Below are 11,599 nucleotides of genomic sequence, written 5' to 3'. Positions count from 1 at the left end.
ACATATATACATACAGTAATCCCTCATTTATCCGGACGTGCAGTATCCGGACCTGTTCATTATCTGGATACTGGACCTTGGGTCTATTAAACCATTATCCGAATTTACTTGCTATTATACAGACGTAAAAATCCAAGAGAGCTTCGGCTGGCCAGCCAACATGTTCAAACATTCGGTATTGTGGTCACTGGGCTCTAGCCATACACGGTAAATAGGCCGTAACCCACAACCTGAGCTAATATGTCCATCTGTCCCTGTATTGAATGGTCTAAGTCATGTGCTGGTCTGATCACTCCCAAAGTACCACCAGCACCCGAGTAATACCAACCATAACCCACAAGCGATGTCAAAACTTCCATGTGCATCCCTACCGAATGTCCAATGTCCCGTGGCCACCGGGATTAGCCTTTCCCAACTGCCATCGTACATCTAACACAGACCACAAGCCACAAGTCAGGTGAAAGTAACCGTCCAGCTTATGACAGCAGGGTGAAAAAACTGCACACAGCCTCACTTCTCTCCTCCATACCCTCCCATGCTCCCCGCCTTGCTAGCCAGGCCTCCCAGCTCCCCCTTCACTCCCTCAGCTCCTCCCCTCCTTCACATTGAAAGCTCTGACCCGAGACTTTTTAAAATTTTGGGTGATTTATTTGAATACTATTGGTTGTATCAATATTCTGCAAAATCCACAAGAAAGCTCATGAAATTCTGCAACTAGACATATGCTTAACTCTTGCAAAGCGCAGACAAATTTTACAATACAATGGTGGGAAGTTATTTGAAGGTATGTTTTACTCTTAAACACCTCACTGCAGTTTTGTTATTTTACTCATCAGTTTTCTGTTTTTATTAGCTTACCTTATAGTATAAACACCAGTGAAGATGATGGTATACCATTTATACAAATACTGTATAACCAATTTCCGGTGGCATATTTGACCGTGGATTTTTTTTTTTTTTTTTTTTTTTGGTGCCCTGGGAGCAGCTATCACTCGTCACAAAAATACCGGTAACTGATTTTCCAACCATCTTCAGGTTTTTTGTGGATAGTTGTTGTTTATGCATTGTTTTCTTGGTGTTCAGCATTAATATGGATATTACTATACGTGTTTTGATGTCTCAATATGGCAGAATGACCAGTAAACAATGCAAAAATTTGGAGGGGTACTGTACATACAGGTTTTTTTTTTCATGGTTTTCCTGGTGTTTAGCATTACTTTGGACATTCCCATGTGTGTTTTGATGTCTAAATATGGCAGCTTGACGTTAAAAAAGTGCCAAAATTAGGAGGGGTACTGTACATATAGTAGTGTATGGGTGGGGTATTTTTTGGTTTTCATTTTTTTTTTTTTTGCATGGTTATCTTGGTGTTAAAAATTATTTTCAATATTCCTATGTGTGTTTTAATGTCTAAATATGAATGAATGACCAGAAAATACTGCCAAGTAAGCACGGGTACTGCACAAATAGGTTAGGTATAGGTTAGGGGTTGGGCATAGGTAGGGTCTGGGTACAGTACTGGGGATATTCTTCATTATCAGGACATTGCCACTACCCGGATGATGCCTTTGGCTCTATTACGTCAGATAATTGAGGGACTACTGTATATATACAGTAAAACCTTGATATAACAAACTTCAATAGACTGAAATTTGCTTTTATCAGAACTGAGGTGCTACTGCACTAAAATCTTATACCATATACTGTATCAGAAAAAGTGTGATAAAGCTAGAAGCAGTCCAGACTGCCTGACAACTTCTGCTATGTTCATCACATTAAGGTAAATAAAAGACATGTTTATCAGTGTAAAGTACGATATTATTATATACTGTATATTATACCATTTGACGATTGTAGTGAATGTATGATACAGAACAGTACTGCAATGGTAGTGAAAACAGTTTAAAAACTATTGGTGCGATCTGGACTGTCTGATATATTGGAAAAAGTGCAGGTTAGCAGGGGGAAGTCTGGATGTAGCTTTCAATGGAAGTTCACTTTCTTTGGAATAGTTTGGGCCCCGATTAGTCTTATTGTGAGGTTTTACTGCATATATACATATATATATATATATATATATATATATATATACAATTTGAGAGGTGTGAATGACGACAGCAAGAGGGTGGAAGTGGTGAATATGTTCAAGAGTGTGAGATATGCCGTGAAGGCACTGTGTGAAACGAAGATGAAAGGGTGTGCAGTAGAGGAGTGGGAGGGTATGAAATGTGTAAGATCAGGAATGAATGGGCGAGGAAGATGCAAGGAAGGAGTTGCTTTGTTGATGAATGAGGTGTGGCAGAATGGAATGAGAGACTACAAATGTGTCAGTAAGCATTCCACTGCAGCAGGTTAGGTTAGGTTAGGTTAGGTTATGCAGGTTAGGTTGGTTAGGTTAGGTTAGGTTTGGTTAGGTTATCTGGTTGTGCTGTATAGTTTTCTGGTGGTTTTTGATGCAATTTGAGTGATCTTCGCCTTCATTTTCTGTCAGTTACATTAGGTTAGGTTAGGTCTGTTTGGTTAGCTTAACTGGTTGTGCACTATATTTTTTCTGGTGGTTTTTGATGCGATTTGAGTGGTTTTTGCCTTCGTTTTCTGTCAAAAATGCTTTAATTCACCTCATCCAATCACAGTTCATGACAGGAAAAAAGAGGCAAAATGAAGCATTTCTGACAAAAATGAAGGTCAAAATCACTCAACTCTCATCAAATACTACAAGAAAAATATACTGCACAACCTGGAGGGTGTACTGGCAACTTGTAAAAATTTACTGGAATAGTCACTGAGAGGACCAACCAGAACCTGGTCTATGTCACATAACACCTTTAAAAGATGATACTTTACTATAAGCTGGAACTTAATATTTAAAATTGTTTAAATTTTAACTACTGTTTTGGTTTCTCATACATCTGGTTCTCCATTTATCATATTTCACTTCATGGGTGACTGAGTCACTGTGGTACTGCCTCTGCTGCCTAACCTGGAATATAAATGGCTGGCAAGACAAGACTACAAGAGCATTTTTAAATGCTCAATATGCTTCCCCCATCCGTCAATGAAATTCTAAAGTTACAATCTTCGCCCTGAAATGGGATAATCGGGTTAACACTACAGTAACCAAACCAAACCCTGTAAACACTGTCTGCTGGGTTTCCAGGAAAATCGTGACACTGTCAGGCTTCAACAGTGTTAAACCATCTTCTGTTTCTATTATCAACAAATGCATGCTAATCTATGTTCTTCCCATAATCTAAATCTAAATAAACAACTAATCAACATTCATACTACGGTTCTGTATTCTGGACTGAAGTTGTCATAATCAAACCTTATCTTGAAGACTCTAGAAACTACTCCAGAACTATTCACTGAAGAGATGGTACATGCTAACCTAAGGTCTAGCTATTAAGCACATCAAGTTGGTAAATAGGTGGGCGACTTGTTATGTCAATGACGTCGATGTAAACAATGTATTTTGCACTTCATTTAGTCATTTATGAAGGTACAGCAAAGATTTGGAAATTTATAGTTAGCCTCAAGCTTCAATGACGCAGAAGTATCAGGAATATATTCTAATACACTGTATATATTTTACAGCATTATTTAATAAAGTGGTCCTACCTAAAATGGTGTTTGTCAACAATGGTTGCACCTCAGCTATCAGCCAATTCCCCGTCCCGGCACTTCCCCGTCACCATACCATTTTTCTTACCCTTGCTATCATGCATTGTCTTAAAACTTCAGTGTATAACCACCTCTGACTGATTCCAACAAGCTGTTCAACAAAAGGGCCACTGCATCAAGTTTCAGTGCTGTCCTGATGAAAGGTATTGCTAAAATTGGTCTGGTTTTACCTGAAAGAACTGGGCCACTCCTACATTACTAAACTGTGGTTGCACGAAGGTTGATAAAGCATAATAGTGAGGGAGGACTGAGCCTCCTTGGCTGCAGGTAGAGTGACTCTCCAATATGTCTACTTTTAACCATCAACTAAACTGAAAGGGGTTGGGGACGTTCATCAGTTAGAACAAATGAGGGGGGGGGGGAGGAAGGAAGGAATAATAAAGAACTAGCACCAAGCCATAATATGGCTACTGTATATGGCACTAAGGTAAAAAGGAGAGAGTCAAATGATATTAAATGTATGATAAGTGCTGTAAGAAAAGTGATAATATTGGCAACAGAAACAGTGGGCGAGTCATCTAGGAAATCGGTAAGTTGTGGGGGCCGAGGTAGTGAGGTAAGGAAGGGGAATGCTGAGAGGTGTTGGAATGTACGCTGGCAATCAACAAAAAGATGATGGATAGTCATAGGGCAGTTACAGTGCAAGCAGATGGGCTGAGGATCATGGTTCATCAAATAACCATGGGTTTGGCGGGTATGACTCAAGCAAAGACGAGCAAGGATTGTCTCCCATCGATGATTGGGGTGGGTTGATGTGTACCAGGGAGGAACAAAGGGTTTAGCATCACGAAGTATGTCATGAAACAGTTGGTCCCACTGGGATTGCCAACGATCATGGAAGAGGCAGGTTAGAGGGAAACAATCAAAGGCCATTATGGGACGAAGGGGGGACCTAGAAGAGAAAGCAGCAAAGCGTGACAATGAGTTGGCTTGTTCATTACCTGTAATCCATCCCAGTATGGCTAGGTACCCAGCAGAAGCGAAACGACTTTTTTCTAACAGGAAGGAGGAACAGCCAATCCTGAACCTGGGTGATTAGAGGATGAGAAGAAGGCATGATGTGTAAGGAAGTGAGCATGCTGAGAGTATCAGAGAAGATAACAAAGTTGGAGGAAGAGAACCTTGGAAGAGACTTCAGGGCAAAAAGAACAGCATATAGTTCAGCAGTGAGGATACTTGCGATGGAGGGAAGTGTACTGTGGAAGGAGTCAGGGAACACAACAGCAAACCTAACACCATGACAAAATTCAGAGCCAGTAAGGATATGCATGGTAGAAGTGACAGGATATGTGTTCAAGAAAAAGGGAGTGAAAGGTATCTGGGAGAAGAAAAGACTTAGAACAAGGGAGAAGAGAAGGGCAGACCATAGCTGGGGGCAGAGCCGGGGTGGGAAGGAAACTGGAGGTTGTGGAAGAATGGGAGGAAAGGTTAAATCAATAGACTCAAGGGTGGGGACCCGAAGGGGGAATGGAAGGAGATGGGGGACCGATTGAAAAAGTGTTGGAGAAGGCTAGGAGGATGGAGTAACTTATTTGAGGAGAGATGAAGGAGACTTGTATAGGACCTGACAGTGAGAAGAGAACAACGTTAAGAGAGGGGGGGGGGGAAATGCCCAATTCAGCACAAAGACTTGTAGTGGGAGTCGACCGGAAAACACCAAGAGATACACGAAGACTGGTATGATGAACAGAATCTAGCTTTGAAAGAGTGTGAGTGGAGGCAAAAGAATAGACTTGGCAACCGTAATCGAGTTTGGAAAGAATAAAGACGGTGTGAAGACGAAGAAGTGTGACGCAATCATCAACCCATGAAAGATGAGATAGCACTTGCAGCAAACAAAGACGATGAAGGGTAGAAGGCTTGAGGGAAGAGATATGCACATTCCAATTTAACTGAGTCAAATAATCGGCCAAGAAATGTGGTAGAGGATCGCTAGGGAAGAGAGATGCTATATAAGTACTGTACAGAAAAAGCTGTGGTATGGTTCATGAATGAGTAAACATTACCTTACAGGATTTAGAGGCAGAAAAACGAAAACCAAGAGTGGAAGTCCAAGTGGAGGCAGCATCGATGGTGGACTGAAGAAGGGATTGTAGCCAAGGCAGAGCTGAATCTGCATCGTAAATAGCTAAATCATCAACATACAGAGAGACTGAAACAGAAGGTGATAACGAAGAGACAATGCCATTTACAGCTGTAAGAAAAAAGGGTAATACTAAGGATGCAGCCTTGGGGGGAAACCCTCATGGTGAGTAAAAGCACAAAAAAGGTTCGGAGAGAAAGAAAATTTTGAAGAAAAACACCCATGTTACCATGCAGACCAAGGGAGCGAAGGCAACGAATATAATACCTCCAAGCTGTATCGTAGGCTTTTTCTAAATAAAAAAAGATGGCAATGACCGACTGGTGGAGTGAAAAGTTTGAGAAGGGAATCCAAGGTGCTGCATGCTCTTGTCATTCATAATTTCTCTACAGTTTTTGTCTGAACTTTGCTGGTGTATATGCAAATGTACATATTTATCTGTACTGCTTCTATTATCTTCACCCACACTTTTCTTAATCCCAGTCCTCTGTGTTTATAAAATCCTCTCTTCCTTTCGATCACCAACTGTTCTACCCACAAAACATCTTTACAAAGTCATTTTCCTACTCCATCAATGCATCTCTCTCATATTTCTCCACAGATTTACTTCCACTGGATTCGCTCATCGTTCATAATTCCACCATACTCATATAAAGAACCTAATATGAATAATACTTTATGTCTGCACTATATTGGATTTCAGACAGGATACCCTACTGTACATTATTTAATCCCAAGATGCCCTATGGTAGATGAATTAAAATATGCTTGATCTGGGTATAACTGACACTAATTAAAGTACTTATTTCTGAATTTCAATGACTGATAATTTTCATATCTAACCAAAAGCAAGTATCCTGTACAATGCAACCTACACTACATCTGTACATATAAACTCTTTTTACTCTAACTTGTCCTAAAACTGCAATCTCTCCACCCTGAATGCCGAGTTTTAACAACTGATTAACAATGCTAGTCATGGAAAGGATGTGTGGCTGTAGTATTGTCTTTTTCTGTCCACTGATATAAGCTGCAAAAGGATAACTATCTGGGCCAGGTTAGAGTAAAAACAGTATAACAACACCTGATCCTGACCTTTGTGCCATACAGGAACATCCCTAATTCACTTGTTACTCTGATGGGGGTAAGCATAGTCAGGAAGGATGAGAAACACAACATGCACCATCATCAGTATCTAAAATTCATTCTCAGTGGCCTAAATCTTATAAATACATTGCTGGAAGATATGTTATGTACAAATTCTTCGATTCCATAACTGGTTTGTAATAGTTCAGAATACCCAGTGTACAGCACTACAAATACTGACATAAATTATCATAAATCTTGAAATATCAAAATGTGGCAACAACAACAAAACTTTATACAGGTCAGTCTTAGGAGGAAAATAAATAGGTTAGTATCTATTATATAAATTACTGTACTATTTTCTTGATTATGACAAAGCTAGTACTGAATACACCATTGTATACACAATATATAAATATCTGCTCAATGCATCTTTACTAGATAACATTTGCTCCCATACTCCACTAAAACTTTGCTTGCAAGTAAATCTGTTCAGTTGGGAAAGAGATTTGGGGCTGTATTCTCAAAGGGTTTGGTAGCCTCCCTAGAACCTCTTCCTTGTTGCTGTTGTGGCCCCAGGATCATTTAGACATAAATCCAGTGGACAGAAGGCTCAAGCTGCCCTTCTCCTACAGTCCATCCTCCTTTTGGGGGACTGGGAGGGAGTTGTGAGATGTTTACAGTACTTACACTGTCTGGTAATAACTGTGTCACCATATGATAACATCTCTCTCCGGCATCACTTCCTTACTATAATAAAGTATAGTATATTTACCCCTTCACTACAATGATGTATTTTCTGTTTCATTCTTGCAACATTCAGCCAATTTCACCCAGCCCAGGAGAGACTTGCAAAAATGGAAAAGTTATATGTTCTGTACCTTTCATGGACCCTTCCACTAGAAAACATCTCTTCCAAAATCAATAAAATTCCCTAGATGAGGCAAGAATAAACTGAACAAATACATCATCAGACTGAGAGGTCAATAGTTATATATACAGAGTTGCAACTGAGTTTCATGAGTGTAAGCTGATGACATTTGTATCCTACATCACATTTACTTATTCAATATCATATTTTCCGTGAAGTATAATAAAACTTCAACACAATATAGAACTGAATACGTCATCATCACCCGGACTTCCTTTCCCACCCTAAGGCAGGGTGAGAAGTAGCAAAAGTCCAGACAGCCCAAGTTTGCCCAATTCAATGGGCCACACTTCCAATCACTCATCATTCATGCCCCCAGAATCATGGCTCTATCGGATATGCCAAAAACTTCGACCACGTTCTGTAGCTTCACATAAATGTATCCAACAGAGTCAATCCAAACGATGTCACGTTAAAAAGGGGTGCCAAATCCCTGATCATGCACTTCTTCTCACAACATTCATCCAGCCAGCTCGATCTCGTCAGTCCCCTAACCCCATTGACTTCCATACCTCTTCCTCACACACTCATCCATCATATCCCTCCACCTTCTCATTGGCCTACCTCGCCTCCTCCCTCCTTCAAATTTGCTCAGATATATCTTTTTCGCCACTATATGGTTAACCATTCTCTCCACAGGACCATACCATCATAGTACACTCTCTTTGATTCTGATGTCCACAGACTTCCTCATTCCACATCTTTCATGAATCACATTATTTAGTTTCATATCCACTCTCTGTAAAATACAGTAGTTTGTTAAATACAATGCCCTATGCTTAAAAAACATCATAAGTGGGATGGCAAGACCCTAGTTATTTATGGACAACCTTGGACTGCCAACAGTTATTTGATACTGTTAGTCTTCATACCACATTACAGAGTGCTGCCAGCAATGACAGAGAGGCAAGACATGTTACTGTATAACTTTGTCATACGCTTCACAAATAATCAGTAAAAAACTGGAAGCCTGCCTTCCCCTTCAAGACTATGTGGAGAGAGAAAAAAAAAAAGGTGAGGAGGGGGGGGCTGAAGGAAGAAGAAAATTTTACATTGCATCACAATTCACCATCAGTTTTTTTCCACCCTCTCTCATGTACTCCATTCCATCATCTATGTACAGAAAAAGTTACAGTAATTGTGTGTACTGTATCTGTAAAATGAAAGATCCAGTATTTACACTACCTATCCCACAAATATGCTTCCCATGGCACATTATGTACAACAGCAGTTTTTTTCTATAGTAGCTGGAGCAGTTGCATACCTCAAAAGATGGGACACAAACATCACTGCTACTTCAGTGCTGCTACATCTTCAAAACACTAGCAAAAAGAAACGTATGAAACCAATAAACCCTAACATAACAAAAAACCTAGCAGAACTTAATAATTGAAAAAGCTAGCAGGCCTTTAATACATGGTCCAGTGAAGTCAAATACATACAATGTGATAAAAATGTGATCAGTAATATGGAAACAGAAAATACACAATTACAAACTAAACTGATCAGTATTATACATACAGAATATACACAGCCCTGTAAAGAATAAAAAAAAATCTTTCACTGGCTATTACAAGGAAAGATAAGCACATAATTCGTCTATAAAAACCTTGTCCTGAATCCAACCAATATGCAAGAGAAAACACAGCAAAGCAAACTTTAATAAAGGAATGTTATAATTACTCTGGTGCACTAAGATACTATCACCATGAATATTGTCCATAATTATTGTCAAGTTCTTAAAAAAAAAAAAAAAAAAAAAAAAAAAAAAAAAAAAAAGGGAGGGGGGGGGGGGAGAGGGCATTAAATGAAGTGAAATTGTACATGGTAAAGCCAAAGTCTACGTCCATAAAATTACGAAAAATACGCTTATAATTCTATCATCTGGAGGGGGAAAAAAGAATGCAACCAGCTCCATTTCGTCCCCTTCTGGGAGTAGGAATCCATGCCTAGGTTACCATAGTCCTGGGTTTCTAAGGACAGGTGACCTCAATGCCTGTAGTGTTCATGTAAATCACTTGCACTAGGTGAACCTCTACTTACTACCTTTAGAACCAATATAAAAGGCAATACAAAAAGGTATATCCAGTACTGAGGACCCTTATCAATGCTACCGGCATCGAGGACATCGCTGATGGTGCCAGACTCCGTGAAATGGAGTACAGTTTATGCCCCTTGTGAAATTATTTCACCATAAAATCTATAGCAGCCAGAAGCATCCTTGGGAATAGAATCTGGGTGCAGCATGACTCATCCTGACTGGCAAACCAAACAATGCTAGAAGGCCAGATGCCAAAAACAGAGAGGATTAAAAAAAAAATCTTAATGTCCAAAATCCATCCATCCATCACTCACACCTTAACTGCCCCATCAGGAGTAGGGCCTAGAGCTTGGCTACTAAGCCCAGATGCATAATGTAAGAGTGATCAGTCACTCTTCCCTGAACGGCAGTATGTCAGCAATAAACCCTCAACCACCCCGCAGGTTAAACCTTCACATCATCTTTAATTACTAAAACCACTAGCCACCCACTTATTGGTTATGTGATTACCACCCATCAAAGGACATGCAGATACATGAAGGTTCAAAACCACTTTCACAAACATTGAGAGGCACTTGGTTACATTCTATAGTACTATAAAATATCAGAGCCATGTAGTATGGTCATTATTCCAATATACAATCACTAAGTGCTGATTTGTGCGTACAAGCTAAAAATGTCAGTTCTCAGTACTAAGGTGCCCAGCAAATTCTTATGGATTTAGCACTTTCACTGATGCCTCTGTATACAAGTAGGCCTCTGCTGAAATGGAAGTTAAGACACTAATTTTTCACTACTCAGTGACACAGATCCTGCAAGTATGTGCTGAGAGTTTGTCTTTACAGGTTTTCAAATGTTGTTCTGGCCCCAAGTTCATCTGGATGTGGAACTGGAGGAATTCAGGCTTTATTTTCTCTTCTGGTATTCACTATCCTCTTTGCAAAGGACAGGGAAGGAACCAAGGGATGTTTATATAACTAAGATGGAGCTGCCCAGTTATATTTGTGCCACCACATTAAGATGTCCCTTTCCAGCACAATGGGCCTACAACTGAATGCACAATGAAATACCTTGAAGAATGAGGAATGGGATACAGAAAGTCCTCATTTATGGTATATCCCCTTCGTTGACGGTCTTTTCTACTATAAAGGCTGCAGTAAATCCACTATCTATGAAGTTGATTTGTTAGTTTCCCCTAACTTACAGTATCACTTGTATGGAAACAGTCATGATATTCCGAAACACATCACCAGCATAAAACATGCATTTACTGTACAAAATCAGACTGCAACAAGCAATGCATAGAGAAAAGAGTATTTTATTAGGAGGAAATAGCAACTAAAAGTTTAAACTTTACAGTCTGAGTAGTGAGTACATCTGTATATCATTCAACTTTGCAGATCTCTCATAATGAAAGGGCAAGTGAAGGCTATATCTAACCCCTTTAGCTGAAAAGTTTCTCCTAAGCTGAATAAAACTGCTTGGAAAGAGCAGGAGTGAAAGTATGTCATCAGGCTGAGTACAAAAATAAATGCAAAGTGAAGACGATGGGCCAAAAATGTGAAAAGTAACTAAGGCCTGTGCCACACATTAAAAACCAAGGTTTCAAGGAAGAGGACCTTGTGTGGTGTGGAAGAAGAGAGAGAAGATATACAATGGTGAGAGAAAAGGAGGAGGAAGAATGGCATTTGAGAGTGGGAGAGGTATATTAAGATAAAACAGCCCTGCAGGCACTGTCATGACCATCCACTGCGGTGGGGTCCCAGCAGGAAGCAAG

Source organism: Coenobita brevimanus, chromosome 45 (assembly GCF_032717465.1).
Source record: "Coenobita brevimanus isolate Jiangsu-jjx chromosome 45, ASM3271746v2, whole genome shotgun sequence".
Lineage (NCBI taxonomy): Eukaryota > Metazoa > Arthropoda > Malacostraca > Decapoda > Coenobitidae > Coenobita > Coenobita brevimanus.
Note: the sequence above shows the minus strand (reverse complement) of the source record.